The sequence below is a fragment of the Desmodus rotundus genome, chromosome 3 (assembly GCF_022682495.2).
Source record: "Desmodus rotundus isolate HL8 chromosome 3, HLdesRot8A.1, whole genome shotgun sequence".
Classification (NCBI taxonomy): Eukaryota; Metazoa; Chordata; class Mammalia; order Chiroptera; family Phyllostomidae; genus Desmodus; species Desmodus rotundus.
Genome location: NC_071389.1, coordinates 165,406,242 through 165,423,511, shown reverse-complemented (window position 1 = coordinate 165,423,511; position 17,270 = coordinate 165,406,242). Strand labels below are relative to the sequence as shown.

Here is a 17,270-nt window from a genome sequence, read left to right as displayed (position 1 = left end):
TTAAACAACAGGATCATTGAGTTACTGGGATGAACAGATGGCATCTCTATGGAAACGGTTTGGTGCAGGCATAGTATGTCTTGAACAGTATTTTTATTTGTATAGTCATTCTCTTTTTGCCTTGCATGGGAAGAGTTGCAAGAATTTATAAGTCTGGTAGAGATGACAATGAGAAATTCTCTAGGATCACAAGAACAGGGAAGTCTGACTATCTCAAAACTTGCTAGAAGATTAACAAATGTACTAATTCCTGTTAGACATTCATATGCCATCATGAAGAGACTTCAACATAAAGTCTCAGGCCCTGAGCTTAGATTATATTTGCTTGTACTGGGTGACTTGCTGATTATACTTATTCTGAGTCCGTACTGACTAGATGTCCAGGGACTTTGATGATGTGCTCCATTACCCGCCCGAACTCACCACACCTCTTCACTACCTCAAGACTTGACTTTACTAAGAGGGATTTTAATTCAAATCCTGTTTTATTGCTTAATGGGAAGGGCAATACTATTAACTCTCCCTCTTACTCTACTGTAGGAAAGTGAAATGGTGGAAAAGCAGAAATACACATCCCCTCTTTTATAGACTATCGGCCCTTGTTTTAACTTGCTTTTGCCCTTAATACTCTATTATGCTGCTTTTGAGAGAAGGTCCTACTTTATTTTTTTAAGACTAGATGTTATTATGACCTTTGGCGTCTCTGTGGGTTTGACCACACACTTCCATCATCCTGGGATGCCCTTCCCTCTCTGTCTGTCTCAAACATCTACTTATGCTTCATATTAAAAAATAAATGTGTTTGTTCAGGAAGAGTATTCCATCACCCGTCGCCGAGCAGGATCAATAGCTTCCTGCTAAGCATTCCTACTACACCTTGTTTAAACACCTGCCTGACTTATTTAATGGCACTTGTACTAGTAGAGGCCCTCATGACCAGCAGTGGCACCTCAAGCAGGGACCAGCAGGGGAGGCACCTTTGAGGGCCAGCAGTAGTGGGGGCTAGCGTGGATTTTGATAAAGCCAAGAGGCACTACCACAGTGAACTGGAACAGGAGAGAACAAAAATGGTGTTTGCAACATGGTGACCAATGGCTTGGCGAGTGGGCCACTCAAAAATAGCTCTTGGGTACCCACCCGTCAGAACTTGAGCGGTAATAGAGACAAAGAGAAACTTTTTTTGTGAGAATCATTTTGATCTTATTTTAACCCCTACGAAACACTGGTTGTATTTATGAACTCATCTTTTCCCCTGTAAATAGCAGCTCTTGAAGGCAGGGAATGTTTTTACCCCCTCTCAGGCTGGATTGTGGTCTTGCACACAGAAGCTATTCAGAAAAACTTATATTATATTATATTATTTCAATCTGATCCTTTGAATATTATGACATTTAGCATATTACTTTAAAAGTTTTGAGGAGTCATTTATCATAAAAAAATCAATGATGATTTTTAGTATTTCTCAGACTGAAATGTGCCTTGGCTTACAGGCTGAACAAACCAGAAGATGAAAACATCTGAGGTTTTATTTTTCTTTCTTCCTGTACACTGATGAAACTTAATTTCCTATTGTCAGTTTTTGTCCTTTCTCCCAAAATTACTTTCAGAACACATAGCTGTTTTTGGCATAGCTCTTTCTACACAGAACTTTTCTATTTAGCTCTGAGCATAAGAATCACTTCATTAAATAATAATAATATCCCTAATTTATATACCACTTTACACTTACAATACACAGACACATGTTCTCTCGTATGATATTCAAACTGCCTCTCTTGAAATAATCAGGGTAACTATTACTGAATCCATAATCTGTGTGGAAACTGAAATCATTAGAAGCCAGTAAGTAAGAGTTCAAACTAGGTCTTCTGTCCCATATTTATATTTTTTCCGTTGCACCGGAAGGCATCACCTCCTGATACTTTCCTCCGATTTTGTTCAGGGAACATCCAGAAAGCACTTGCAAGCTCAGTTTTCCTATTCGCCGCCTTCTCTCTTGCTTGACCACATCCCTTCACACTCTGCCCTTTCAGATTTTGACCTCTGAGTGTCTCTGGACTTACATAATGTATTTGTTCTTCCCAGAGTAACCAAGTGAAATATAACAAATACAAGGAACAGCAGAGTGGGCAAATACAAATAAGTATCAGCCTATTGAATCATCTGTTCCCAAGAACAATGCTTCACAGAAACTGGAGATGGAAGGGACCTATGAAGTCATCTTATCCGCCCCCAGGCCAAAGCAGGTTCAAGCCCAGATACTGACAGCCAAGTTGCTGTTTACTTTCCAGCCCAGCCTCTTGAGGTTCTAGATGGTGTCTGCCCTTGAAATGGGCTGGAGGGGAAACAGCAAAGTGATCTCAAAGTTGGAGCACTAGCTGGGTTCCCGAGGGCCTTTTTGCTCTGTGCAGAGGACAGTGTGTCAGTAGTTGACCGGTTCCCCACGATGGATGTGATCCTGATCAGGAGTAATTCCCACAGAAGCATTCACAGGTAACTAGCTGAGAATGAAAAGTCCAAATTAATAAAACACACACACACTCAAATCTTTTCTGAAGTCAGAAGTGACCAATGGAAATGTCATCCCACACACAGAGGCTGAGTGACTAGGGAACATGCCTAAACCAATGCCTTGCTTCTTTCTCTATTGTTTCCTAATTAGTCTCTGAGGCAAATCAGCTGCTGGAGTGCAGAAAATTGCCAGAGGTCTCAAAGCACCCCCTGAAAAAACTGCTATTTGAAGAACGGCATTAGCATAGAGGAACATCCTTTACATAGCCCTTCTTTCTTTAACTCTGTCCTTATTTGAGAGAAGACTTCATCCCATACTTGGGCAAAGCATACTAAGAGAAAGCAGATACACCGTTTTAGAGTCTAAGGAAAAGAATACTGCACTGAGAGGTTTCAAAAATGAAATAATAACCAAGTTCTAATCTAATCACTCACCAGCTATGTGACCAGAGGCAAACTGCTTCCCTCTCCTCTCCTACAAAAATATGAGCATAAAGTCATACTGCCTATAAGATGTTTTCTGTTTCTAAAACTTACAAAAGAGCCCAAAATAGCTGTTTATTTTAAGCAAAGGCTGTGGAAAAATGACTCCCCCCTTTTTTTTCCTGGTTTGCCAAGATGTTCTTCACCTGACCTAGGAAAACTTGAAATGTTCAGAGAAGGGGCTCCCTTTTTATGCTTTGGTTTCAGGGCTTAGTTACATTAGTGTCTTCTATGGAGTGAGATTTCAGAAAACAAACAATAAGTTCAGAAAACACGGTGCCCTGTATGAGTTTCAATTCCTACAGAACCTTTGGGCAGAAACGATCTCCAAAGGCAGCAGCACCTTCCCCTCACTTCCCTCAGTCTCCGTCCCTCCCCAGCCACAGCAAGTCCATTTGTACCACATTTGAGAGACACTTTTATGCCACGAATGCATTGATATTCTGAAAGAACTGCTAGTCTGAGCCCCTTCTCATTAGAAAATTCATTGCTCAGTTGTCGCCTCAGAGGCAATAAAGGTTTATCCCTTCAAATAATCAATCTTTGGCCAAAGTTGATGTTTAAACTCAGCTTCATTTGAGGGCCAAGTTGTAAAACTTTCTTCTTCTTACCCTTTGTCCCTCTTCCCTTCCTGTGTCAGTTTCCAGGTCACCATTTGTGTCTTATGAACCATCTTCGTTTCCCTCTCCATGAATGGCCTACCCATCCCAGGACCAGCCTCCACCCCACTTATATCTCCCTATTCCCTCTCCTGCTGCCCTACTTCTATAGCCTCATTGTCCCTTGACCATTTGTCAGTAGGCAAGATGTTAAATTAACTATCAGTCCACCATAGGTCTTAAGAATTTCAGGGAAGACTTGGCTCTGCCCCCTGCAGCTCCCAGTCATCACCTACAGAATACAGTCTGCCTATGTCTTCACCAGTCAACAGTAGATAAAATAACATATTCACTTGCACATATTGTTATTTGTGATTGCAAATATTTCTATTAATAGAAAAATAGGGTAACATATTGAGAATAAAAGAAAGAACAGGAGAATGGAAAAATTGAGTAACTTCTCCCAGGTCATCTTTGAACAAATTAGGAGAAGCTGAATCAAAGTATAAGTTGCTCTGTACCTGAACTCCTGGATTTTCCCAGGGATACAAAGAACTGACGTAATTGTGTCAGAGTGAACTGCTAGATGTTCATCAGGCAGAAGGAAGGCAAAATACGTCTATGTGTGAGGACACGGCTGGGGCATGACAACTTTGGGTGCAAACAGGGTCACCCATCCCAAGCACCTAACTTACTGAGAGATGCGTTTGGAGACGTGAGGAGTAGGAGCTAACACCATGGAGATGGGGTAGGAGGAGAAACATCAGGAATGGTTCTGTGCTGCAAATACCCTCAGAAACTGTGATGGCTCTGTTACTCTGTCAGCCCCATTTGTTAGGCAAGTGAGAATTAGAACTGAGAAAATGAGATTGCATTTAATTTCAACTTTTATTTTTATTTTTTAAGATTGTTTATTTATTTATTTATTTATTTTTAGAGAAGAGAAAGGAAAGAGAAAGAGAGGGAGAGAAACATCAATGTGTGGTTGTCTCCCAAGGACCCCCGACTAGGAACCTGGCCTGAAACTCAGGCATATACCCTGACTGGGAATTGAACTGGCAACTCTTTGGTTCGCAGGCCGGCACTCAATCCACTGAGCCACACCAGCCAGGGCTTAATTTCACGTTTTAGATTTGAATATTTGCAAAGAGGGGGAAAACTCGGGCAACTATTACAATCATTAACTATTCACACACACGTGCACACATACCGAGGTTGGTCATCGTCTACTTGCTTTTCAAAGGGTGATTCCTGAACCAGAAGCATGGACCTCGCCTGGCAACTTGTTAGAAACACAGAATCCTGGGCTCCACACTAGATCCATGGGCTCAGAATTTGCATGTTCACAGAAAGTCCAGGTGAGCTGTTTGAGAAGCAACCCAACAAAAAGAAGCTGTCCTAAAGTGGGGAAGGAGGAACATGAAGTGGAAAGAGAGAGGTGAATGCTGGGCAGCATTTTCCTAACGTTGTTTTCAGCCTAGGTGAAGCAGGCCACTCACTCATCCTCTAAAGAACTCTAATGTAGGACAATAATTAACACCTTGTGGTTTTTAAGGCAAGTCTGAATGCGTTACTGTCATCCTAGAGAGCAATCTGAAATTCAAAGGGTGCCTCCAGCAGAACCAGGGTGTTTCACACACAATTACAGGCTTTCCTCGGGGAATATAACTGGGTACCCATTATGGTACTCAGTCCAATCAATGCTGCTTTTCTAGAAAAAAAATGAAATAAACCTTTAATTAAAAATAAGCATAGGTACACATGGTACTTAAGGCACTAACTGAAACAATACTGCACAACTTAGTGCAAAAGGAAAAGAAATACCATTGGGTATCTTTTTCACTAAATAGTTTTCAATTGCTGTTTAACCTAATTGCTTTATTTCCATAGAAACAAAACTCACAGCAAGCCTTTCCTTAAAGTCAAAATAGCCTTTCAGGGCTGCAGGGCTTCAGAAGCACTTTGAAGCTTAAGTGCCGTTTGGCAGCCCGCTGTCTTCTCCCTGCAAACAGTACCTGCACACAAACCCTTCAGTGTGCCCTCTCTGCGCTCCAAGTATCGGAAGTGCTCCCTGCCGCTCCCGGTGGGGCTGTGCGAGTGGGAGAAGAAGCTTCCAGATCCCAGCCCCCATCATGAAAGAAAGCCCCCTCTCCGCATTCACCTACACAGCAGCCCGCACATTCCTCCTGAGGAAGCCAGGCATTCCACCTCCTTCCCTTTTCCTCCAAGAGTCGGAGCTCACGTTGCAATTGTCCTTAGGACTGATTTCTACACCAACCTCACTAAGTGTCTGTATACTTCCCTTGCTTTTCCAGAGACTTCAGAGATTTCATTAAAAGAAACAGACTGTGTTCCCCTCATGAACATTTTTTATGTAGGTTTTTGTGTCCACCTACAGAGTAGTTTTGCCCCATGAAGACAAAGCATATTTGTCTGAAGATGGCTTCACTGGCAGTGAGCATGGAGATGGCAAATTACAGGGAAATGACTTGTGTGTGTGTGTTGCTTTATTTTAACATAATTACTTGCTTCTAAAGTACGTGAGGTGGCAGGAGGGGTGGGGCAGGTGGGACTCGTGAAGATAGTTGGAGATCAGAGGACTCAGAAGTAGGATTGGGATGTCTGGCCTGAAGATGAAAGGGCTTAACCCTGGGGACATGAAGAATAGGGACTCCAGAGTTGTTGAGTGTCGTGGTTCAAAGTTTGGCTCTGCCTACATTGTGGTGGCAAATTGCTTATCTGTGCCTTGGTTTCCCCATAACAATAGTAAAAGTACCTACTTATTAATGTTGTTGTGAAGATTGAATAAGTTGATATGCATAAAACACCTAAAATACCTGGCATATAGCAATAATTACTATTATTAATGACAGGAAGTACAGATGAAGCAATTTTCCTAACACATTCAGTGCTATACTTGATTCTGCTATAATTCTAGACTTTGTATAATGGAGTTTGTTATTATTTCTTTAATCCAACAGCTTTGCCCTCAAGAAGTTTGAAGCATTTCATATTATCCTCCCAGTGATTATTCAGACTCAGATACACACACATATATTCTTTTTGGAATATGGGAAAACTGAGGAAGTAATAGTACAACTGACTTAATTATAGGGAAAAAAAGGCCAACTTTCGCCCATTTCTTTTGATGCCTAGCTAAATGCTCTTTCAACTAAAATGTGTTTCTTTAAATCTAGTTCTAATCTGTTTTGACCTCGTCAGGTCTGAGAACCTCTGGTTTCCAACTTTTCTACCATTCGAGCTTACCAACCAATACATAGTCCCGTTACTGGAAATCCCCTAAAAGGCTTAAAAAAAAGTAAGTAAGGGGGCCTGAACTAGGGCAATTTGCACTATAGAAATGGAAAACATTCTCATACTTTTATTTCCCTACCTATCCACAAAAAGTGGCCAGGTCTTAGATAACTGGGAGTATAGTATACAGCTGAAAACACGAATCTTTGAGAAGCAAAGGGAAAAGACCTACATCATCTTTTAAAAAAGCAAACAGGATGGGAAAAGAGGGGAAATGTCTTTACCCTCTTTGGGGATTCTTAGTTTACTGGAAAAACTGAATTGCTGGGCAGCCACGCTGCTTCGGGTCCCTTGTTCCCTTTCCAAAGCAATTGCTCTACGCAGTGTGATCCACATGCCCCTGAGTCAACCTCAGCAAGTGGGGGATTCCCAAGAAAGGCTTTTGGCCCCTAACCCCTCCAAATCATGGTGCTGGTGCTCCTGTGAACCGTACTCAAATTTTTGCTTTCAGTGAATGGAGCCAGAAATCTTGTGACAGCCAAGGGTGATTTGGGGACTTCTTGCTTCTGGTCTCAGCTGAGATGAGAAGAGACAAAAGCAGATGCTAGATTGAAGGGGGAGAGAGAGGAACATATGGTTGGGGGAACATCTCCATGCTTAGTAATTGGTCCAATTAAAGTGTAGTGTAGAGGCTTAAGTTGGTTCTCATTATTGATTCACTTGAATCCATTTTATTGCAATATCATATATAAGAAATTTGTGTTATCAGGCCCCCCAAAAGCACAGCCAACTGCTTTTCTTATGCATTGCCCAGAGATGAAAGACTTGGGCAAGGAGGTTAGGCATGTGCCCTGTTTGGAGGTTGGACAACCCCTGCTTTGGTTCCAAGTTGCACTGCACCGTGAACTTTGTGTCTCTTTGCCTATACAAACACCACCGCAGTTTGGGAAACGGGTGTCTGCCTGGCTGCGAGTTTGCCGTTGCCATCCCGGGTGGGCCAGCCCTGTACGGTTGGACTTACTCGAACACCTCAAAGTACTTTTCGAATGTTTTGGGTTCAGCAAAACCCTGAAGTGTATTTGGCCTGCTTTTTCCCTCCTTTTTCAAACCCCTGCGTGTTTCAAGGGAAATTTAATCCATATGTTTCTGATACATTTACACTTAACTCATCAAAATATTGTTTTGTGAAAAACCACTGGATGTCCAGGGCTCTTTAGGAGTTCTTTTAGTGGAACTTTTTAAAGCTTTTTTTTTTTTTCTTAGAAACAGGAAGTCACATCTGTGCCAAAAGTTAAAAGAACTCGAACCTCAAAAAAAAAAAAAAAAATGGAATCCTATTTGGAGTTCCAAATCCACAGGTTTCCAGGGGGTTCTAAAGTTGGCAAAGCGTCCCGTGTTTTGCAAGCCGAAGGCCTATAAACAGAACCTAGCGTTAGGTTCCACATTCTATCTATGAACACGCCCACTTCTATGCTACATTTTGTGAGACATAAAATGCACTCAGCAAGGGAGCTAAGGTGATTACCACTGCACGTAAAAGAAAACCTTAAGTGCATTGGTAGGACCGTCAAAACCTGTGCAGGAGGATCTGAGCTCCATCCGCGCCTTGGGGTGGATTTGATTGTTTCAAGTGCTGGGTAAAATTATAGGCTCTCCTTTACTTTTAAATCCTTGCTCTTTAAAAATAGAAAGTGAGAGATTTGGGCCAAAGGTGCTGTGTTGCTGCGGAGTCCAAAATGCAAACCAGGGCCAGGAGCTTCAGTTGTAAAAGCAAAGGTTTAGGGCTGCCGGGGAGAAAGAGTCTCTCCCCTCCCAGCACCATAATTACTATTCCTTTGCATTGGTCTCGCCAAGGGCACTGCTCTCAGGCCCTGCTCTCTCGCCCTCCCACTGAAGGTTTTATTTTCTTACTCAGGATCTCTAACTTACACACTTTAGAATCGGGTTTAGTCATCTGAGTTATCCCAAAATTCATTAGTCCTCTGCCAGCATTGTTCTTTAAGATTCTCATAAAAGCTACTGTACTATTACTGCCTTGACACGATTTTCTACAACCACTCCAAATTAAACACTTTTCTTCATGGTAAAATGCAACTGTGTTTTCCCGTTCAAGTCTGGGGTGATCCTAAGCTACTGTCCTCTTAGGCCCAAAGTGAGGGAAGAGGCTCCAGCTCAAGCTGGCATCCCTCTTCTCACAGACTGGCTTCCCAACCCCCTGCCGCACGCTGCTGACCAGCTTCGCCCTGCTATGTGTGCTGAACCGTGGGAAGTGCAGGCACAGAGACCTTAGGGGAGCCCCTGGGCGCGGGCCAGGGAGAGCTCCAGAGTTCATGCATTCACACCACTGAGCACTCCCACCATGCAAAGAACAGAACGAGTGTGTCCCCCTAAAATCCAAATGTAGAAACCCTGATCCCAATGTGGTAAGAGGAGGTGGAGCCTTTAAGAGATAATCAGGTTATGAAGGTGCAGCCTCCAGGAACGGAATTAGTGCCCTTATAAAAGGGACTGCAGCGAGCTCCCTCACTCTCTTCCCGCCCTGGGAGGACACGGAAGAGTCAGCCTCCTGCCCCCAGGAAGAAGGCTCATACTCACCCCTGACAGCGCTGGCACTCTGATCTTGTACTTCGAGGCGTCAGAACTGTAAGAAAGAAATCTCTGCTGTTCAGAAGCCACCCAGGACTTTGCTACAGCAGCCTGATCTAAATAACACACAACTTTTGAGGCGGGTATTCCCCAGGCAGGGACCAGCCAGTTAGCTTTAGGATAAAGACCTGCCGGTCTCTCGTAGGACAGGGAGCAACATCTTTGTTTTGTCTCATCCCCACCCCATATGCGCACTCAGGAACACATGTTCACAGGGTGCTTTGTCATCCAGACGCCACAACTTCCCGAATGGCTCCCCCATTCAGAGCACGGTCGGAGCAAGCAAGTATCAACCTCTTTGTCAGCGGCGTTCCCCGTGTCTCCTACTCCAAAACTCGACCACTCGCAGAACTACTCCGGTCCCACCACGTGCATGCTCTGAGAACTCATTCAGGGATGTGTGCATGTATCACACACACACACCCGCCACGCATACTTGCACGCAAACGGCGCACATGCCGTGACCAGTTGAGGACGCGGGAAGCAGCTGGCCCAGGCGGCAGCACGGGTGATGCGGATGCTAAGGGAGGTGCTCAGTTTGCTCAGGCTTGGCCTCATTCCCCGCACACAGGGCCCCAGCGACTGCACATGGAGAGGAAAGGCCCCCGTCTAGGACTCACGGCACCTTCCTGTTTGCTTGGCTGCATTTGCACAATCTCTCTGAAAAATCAACTGTCTCCCCTTTCAGCCTCCCCCAGGAAAGGCTCTGGCAGTCCATGGATGTACTGTGTACAAGGTCTGTGAAATGAAAAAATTCCCAGGAAAACAGTTTTGGCCCAAGCCTCTTTTCTGTTAACCTTGGGTATGCACTGCTGATTTGAAAGCAGGAAAAAAGAAATGCCATATTGTTTCCTCTCAACTTCTCTTACCTTGCTTGGCATACCATTTGCCAGTTTGGACCACCTATCATGCAGACTTCCCTTGGAAGAAAAGGCTCTCTGATGACAAGAAAACTCACGAATCCATGAAGCAAGAATGCCCTCTAATGGAAACGCAAAGGACACCATGTAATTCACAAACTTACTTATCCTACCTGGTTCTTTATTTTAATCTAACCGGCACTGGAACTGCCCTACATTTGAGATCTCGGGCTCATATGTAACATTTATCTTGCATATGATTCCAAAAGAATGACTGCTTCAAACGATCGTGGCCTCTACAACTAAGCCCCTTGTACACTGTGTTCCGAGAGGCTCTTTGGGGTTACTCCAGCCTTCTACGTCACTCCAGCCTCTGTAAGCAGCAAACGGTCCATTCGCGCTGTGATACAGCATTGCCGAGAACCAATAAAGATTGTTCTCTGACTTATCTAAATGTGTCTAGGTTCCGTATAGCGATAGTTCCTCTTATTACTTTCCCTTACATTTCTGTTTAAAAATGTTTCCCCTACTCTGTGCCCCTGTGGGTTAAGAAGCATAAGTTTTCTGTGCTCAATTTCTTTCAAGTTCAAGATGGAGTACCAAATCCCCTCACATTCATTTCCATCCAAGAAACTTCAATTTTCTTTCATAAAGGCATGCGTCTGCCATTGAGCCCAGAGCGCCACCAGAGCCCTCCTGGTCACGCAGTATTGCCGGGTGTGAGTCCAACCATAGTTGTGTCAGACAGCAGAGGAAGGTTTGGTTCAGACTTGCTGGCTGCCCTTTTTGAGAAAAACCCACGTAAGCATTTTCCAGAAAGGCTGATGATTAGCTTAAATTGAACCTAGGATAATGCTAAAGCTCTTTGGGTATTACGTATCTATTTCCTCTGTTAGTCAATTAAATAATTAATGCTGAGGGTGCGGAGGCGGTTGCCTCAGGACTTAGCAGTCCCCGTCTCCAAGGCCTTTCCACCTACAGGACTGAGCCATGACGATGGCCCGGGCAGCAGATGGGATCTAGCCAGGGGAGGACTTACTCTGCATACCACCCAAGCAGCAGCCCAGAATCCAGGCCATGGGTGGAACTACACACAGACCAGGGACTTCTGAGGGTGGAATTTTCTGAGATAAAAGCTGCAGAGATTGGTGCTGGCAATTTGACATCATTAGAACGAAACCCCACAGACAGACACTGCTGCTGACTTCCCTCCCACTGGGGTGGAAAATTGCTGTTAGACAGACAGGTCGGTGAGTATTTACCTGACTTCTGACGGGACGAGTCAAACCTGAGCCAGTAAAAGTGTCTGCCCTACTCTCAGGTTTTGATTCGTGGTCTTGTTTCTGACCTCTGTGATTTAGAACATTAAACCACGTGGGGGAGGGGCTCTGTGAAAGGTCTGTGTGATTGTGCTTGTATAGGACTCTCGCCAAACGGCCTCAAGCCGTGGCTGGAGGGGGCAAAGATAAAAAGTACAGTAGCGCTGGGACCGCGTTACTTCACATTAAGTACACCTGAGCAAAAATCAGGAATTAAGCCACTTTCATCACCACATCCCACAACCTGGCAGACCTGAGTCGATTGCTTGCCTGACCTCTGCCTCTGTCATTCCATCTCCAAAATGAAAACAATTATTTCAATTCATAAAGGTAGCAAATGGTAAAGTAGAACAATTACTTCTAAATGAATAGACCGTTTGCATTTGGTTGGTCACCTTGGAGATATGCTTTGCCCTGGAGCTCCGGTTTGGAAAACTCAGTAATGAACCTGATATTCAGCATTCCATTGTTCTCAAGTTTTGTCTGCTGTTGATGACTTGACCCAATAGGGAAGCACATAACTAGTTCTTGTGCCTACCTGACTTTGTCACGAAGGACATGACCCTCCCCTGATGTCTTCGGATGGGGGAAAGCACCCTGTTGAAAATCATTCCAGAGGTGGAGTAATTTACTTTCCCATGAAATAATTCTTGTTTACACTTTGGCAGAGTCTTTCATTGAGAAGACCCTATTTAAAGTTCCTCTTTAGTTTCCAAACAACTTTCTAGCAAGATGAATCTTCTGAAATCATTTTGAAATGTTCAACTGTCCTTGAGCAGCTGAACACCACAGTTGGCTATTGTTTTTGGCACACTTTGGCCAGCTCTGCGTCTTTGCCCCAAAATCTCATTTGCTTCAATATAGATTCTGCCATCACAATATACTGCACCGTGTTCAACATTTCCTTTGCTCTCTGTATCTTAAATTGTAAATGCACCAGTCTGGGTAACATTGATCAGCAGGGAAAAGTTGTAGAGAGTAGAGTGTATTTGGACTGAGAGCAAACTGGAAACTCCTTGTACCCTCCTAGGGGCCTTCTCTTGCTGTAAGGCAGCACAAGGGCAGAGTCTGAAGGGCCACTTTGAAAAATATTCCAAGGCCCTGGCAGTGAACAAATTAGCTCCTTGCCCTGGCTGAGGCCTCAGCCCTGAGGGCAGAGTCCAAAGTAGAGCACAGTGAGAGGCTGGCGGTCAGTGAAGGAGGCATCCTGTAGGCCCAGTGCTGTAGGCCAGACGTGTAGGGGTAGTGATTGAATTATGTGTGGGCTGGGACCTTGAGGAGCAAAGTGTGGGCAGCCTGGCCTCAGGGTACATGAAGAGCTGTGTGGCAAGGTCCTTGTCTGACCTCTGCCCAAAGTTGACTCAATCTGGTTCAGGCCAAATATTATTCATCCCTCATTTTTAAGGGTGACATAGTCACTCACCAATTCCCAAAGTCCTGGAATTAACCAAATTTAAGAGAGAACCAAAAAGAAGTAATACCTGATGACTGTCTATAAAGCTGACGGTGGGGAGCCCTCCAGTGGCTGCTGGAAAAATTGAACCCTGCTCAGATTGTTACCTCTCTTAGAAATGGCACAATCGACACCACAGAATCACACATTAATTACCTTCAGTCATGTTATAACATCTACGAGTAATGTGGAAAGGACAGCCAATTAGAGGTAAAGGAATCTTGCTCTCCCAGAGGACAGAGGTCACAGCCAGGGAAAGAAAGCTGACACTGATGTTGGCCACCTGAGTCTGTTCTGGTTCCCTTTGCAAAGTGCCTGACGTCAGGGGCTTCACGCCACTCTCTGCTCCCTCAGCTCCTCCGTCTGTTTCTTCACTGCAGCGCTGTTATGAGGATTCAGTAGCAGAGGGGAGTGATCCACTAGCACACAAAAGGTGTCCTAAGAATGATAGTTCTGCCTGCTTTTCCCAAGACCATAATCTATGGTGGTACCCCTAACTTTGGACTGTACAAAAAACAAACAAACAAAAAAAACCCAAACAGAATTGTTTGGTTTGTGTCCACTTCCGTGACTGAGTGTTGTCTTCCCAACCCGATGACTGGGTCTTCAGGCTCCTTTGCAGCCACCGCCAAGTGTCTATCGGGTACACAGCCAGCACCAGGGCAGTGGTGCTTGTATTTAACTGTTTATATAATAAACATTTCTCAGAGTCTACTGTACCGGGCACTCTCCTGGGTTACCTTGCCTGGGATTCACTTCCATCCCCGTAAAAAGAGGCACCTTCTTGCTCTCTCACTCACTCCTTCATTTAATTAAACACAAAAGCAAAATCTGACATAGGGAGGTTTAAGCTAAGATAATGATTCCATACCTTTAATAAGGACCAGAGTATGGACATAGAAGGGTTAAAATTAACCTTCTATGATAGAGGCTAAAATGCTTCTGGCCATCAAAATCCCTTGCTTCGTTATTCCTAGAGATTATGAGTAACTGTCAGGAGTTTCTGAAACCCAAAATTCTCCTTTACATATTGCAGGTTGCAAAGTCTTTTCTGCCAGGGGTGGTGAGAGGAGGAGATAAGGGCACTCTGAGAGCACCAAAGAGGAAACAGACAGCAAGCACATGGAGCCATCCTGAAAAAAGGCTAACAATACAGGCAAGAGTACTGAAAAGATCCGAGGAAAGAAAGAAGAGTGGAGTAGTAAAACAGACAAACTTAAAGAAATTCCTAGGGTTATTGCCGAATCCTTCCATATTAGCATTTGAAGGTACAGACTCTGAGCATAACTCAATGGATAAGTATAAAGCCTGACATAGAAATGAATAGGTCAAGTACAGAAGGCTGTACAATAATATGACTAAATGTGACCATAATTCTTTGAGGTTCAAAGGGTATCTTAACATGGGTTTTGTTTTTTTTTTAATATGTGGCAGGTTGTATTTTCCTAAAAGGTAAAGTCTAATTCATACCTCTTTGAGTGGGCTTCTAATTCATACCTCTGGGTGGGCTTCTGATCACTGTCAGGAATAGAGTATATCAGAAGTGACACAGTGAACTTTTAGGACCAAGTCGTACCAGGCAATGCAGCTTCCACTTCGCTTGAACCTTGCACTTGGAGCCCTAAGCTTTCACATAGAAAACCGATGACTCTTACATTGACTGCCACACTGGAGAGGCTACATGTTGGTGTCCTGAGCCAACCTAGACATCAGACCCAGCTGAGCTGTCAAACGATAGGAGCTCCAACCAACATCTGCTTGTATCTGCAACAGGGACCATAAGTGAGAGCTACACATATAAGCCCTGTTTGAATTCTTAACCCACAAATCCCAAGCACAACAAAGTGATTGTTTTAAACTGCTGAGTTTTGGGGTGATCTGGTATGCAGCAACAGTATTCACAACAGTATGTGTCGTTGGTAGTTTATCAGGCTTATTTCAAACATGAGGGGGGTGTCACATCATTAACAAGTGCTAACGTGAGCCCTGCCTTAATAGCCTACCAGACTACTAGAGAAGATGCCTGGTGGGTAAAGACTGTTGGTGGGGAGGGTCATGAGTAGCATAGCTAAAGTACTATAGAGATGACAAGAAATAGCTGGCTTTAATTCTCTCGATTAGAGAAGACTTGATATAGTTGGTAACATTTGAAGTTGACTTTGAACAATAAGATGAAAATCATAGTAAACAAAAATGAAGAGCTAGGAGTGGGAAGTGGTTTTGAGACAGTGAAGTCTTTAAGCCACTGAACATTAGCTCTCGGCCTTACCTCTCTGTCTCTGTCTCTGATCATTGCATACTGCTCTCTCAAGTTAAGCTGCCCATCAAGAAACCAACTGAACAATTTCACCAGGAAGAGCAACGAGCCTTTGAAAATGCCCAGAACTGCCAGTGGACACACTCCTGGCAACGTCTCCACGGCTGAGTTTCCCGGGGTTTTAAAAATAATTGTAATGTAAACTCTCTGAGGAAGTCTTTGGAGTTGTCTGGGACACTCAAAAAACAGCTAACAAATTCCCATTCCTCTTTTCTGTTCAGCGTTTTACATGCTAACTGTTTATTTATAAAGCAGTATAATTTGACCTTTAATCAATGGCAAATATTGCTTTTATCCCAGGACTTGATATCTGAGCTCCCCCAATTGGTTGTTGTTAAGACAGTGGTTTTAAAATTCAAGACAGTCTTTATTACTTATGTGACCTTTTAACTTTGAAAAATAAGTAATTCCTTCTCTTCCTTTTCTAATCCTCCACCCCTTAAAAATACCCACTTTACTACTTACAAATGTACAGTCATATCCAGGCCCTCAGACACTGAATAAGTCTTGAAAGAAACATTACAAAACACAATAGAGAAATTAAATGCAAGGGAAATAAGCAAAAACCATTAGTTTAAAAAATTTATTTAGGTACCATGGCTTGTAATACCTATGTGGCAACAAAAATATTCGTTTACACAATGACAACAGCTTGGGGGGAAAATGCATTAACTGGGGAGAGAAAAATCCCAGCACAGTTGATAAGTGTGGAAACAGTACCTAAAAGGCAAAGCTATCTGAGGAATCATCGATGAGAAGTGCTCTAGGTAATTTGGTAGACACTAACCACATATGGCTCTCTAAACTTAAATTAATTAAAGTTAAATAAAATAAACAAATCCATTGCTCTGTTGCAATAACTACACTTCAAGTGCTGAATAGCCGCATGCGGCATGTGGCTACCACGTCAGATTGGGCAGGTATCAAACATTTCTGTCATCACAAAACGTTATATTGAACAGCTCTGCTCTGAGGAAGTAGCTGTTTCCCTTCCTTGGTATTCGGACAGTAGTGTGGAAGTAATTTGAAATGGAAAGTATCTAATAACTCTTGAATTACAAAGCACTATTTGTTTGTTGGAGGAACACATTAATGCCATAGTAAAAGGCCTTATTTGTATACTTAACTTTGGAAGAGGGATTAAGTTTCAAATGTGGCTATAAACTTTTATTCATTTTGAAAGTATCCATCAGTTTTTGGCTTGTGAATATCCAAATAGGTGTTAAGTCAAAAAAGCCAGTTTTGAATTTGGAGGGCATTTAGAAATTATAACATTATGACATATATGTTAAGTAAAATGACTATTTGCCCATAACTTCCCCAAATCTGCCCAGACATCAAGTAAAAAAAATTGAAAGGCAGTTATTGCTTTTTCTAAAATTAGCAGTAAGATTCAATATAGAGACCAAGTTATTTGTCTTATTTTATATGTCGGCTTTCTGTGGCAACAGGTTTCATTTATTCATTTCTCACTCAACAGATGTTTGACCATTATCTGTGAGCTTATGTAATAAAAGTTTCTCTTTTCAAAAGATTTCAGCTCCTTCTAAAGAGGGCAGCCAGGATGGAAAAACCATGCTAAGTGGGAACAGTTGAAAGGACTGGAAATGTTTTCTCTTGCAAGGATAATTCTTGGGGGAACTACTACTTTCTAAAAATACGAGGAGGACTTTCATGTGGAGAAGACATGAGCCTCGTTCTTCGTGATCCCAGTGGAGAAGTGAAATCAATGTACAAAAGCTACAGAGAAATTGATTTGGAACCAATGTTAGTTCAAAACTACCTAAAGATAGAATAGACAGCTTCAAAAGCAGGGACTTAAAAGCC

At 43.1% G+C, this 17,270-nt stretch overlaps 1 long non-coding RNA gene across 1 annotated transcript in view; it reads left to right on the top strand.

The window, feature by feature from the left end:
• The window catches only part of LOC128780574 (uncharacterized), a 60,436-nt gene that overhangs the window by 17,680 nt on the left and 25,486 nt on the right, over positions 1 to 17,270 (top strand). The gene's annotated exons all lie outside the window — the stretch shown is intronic.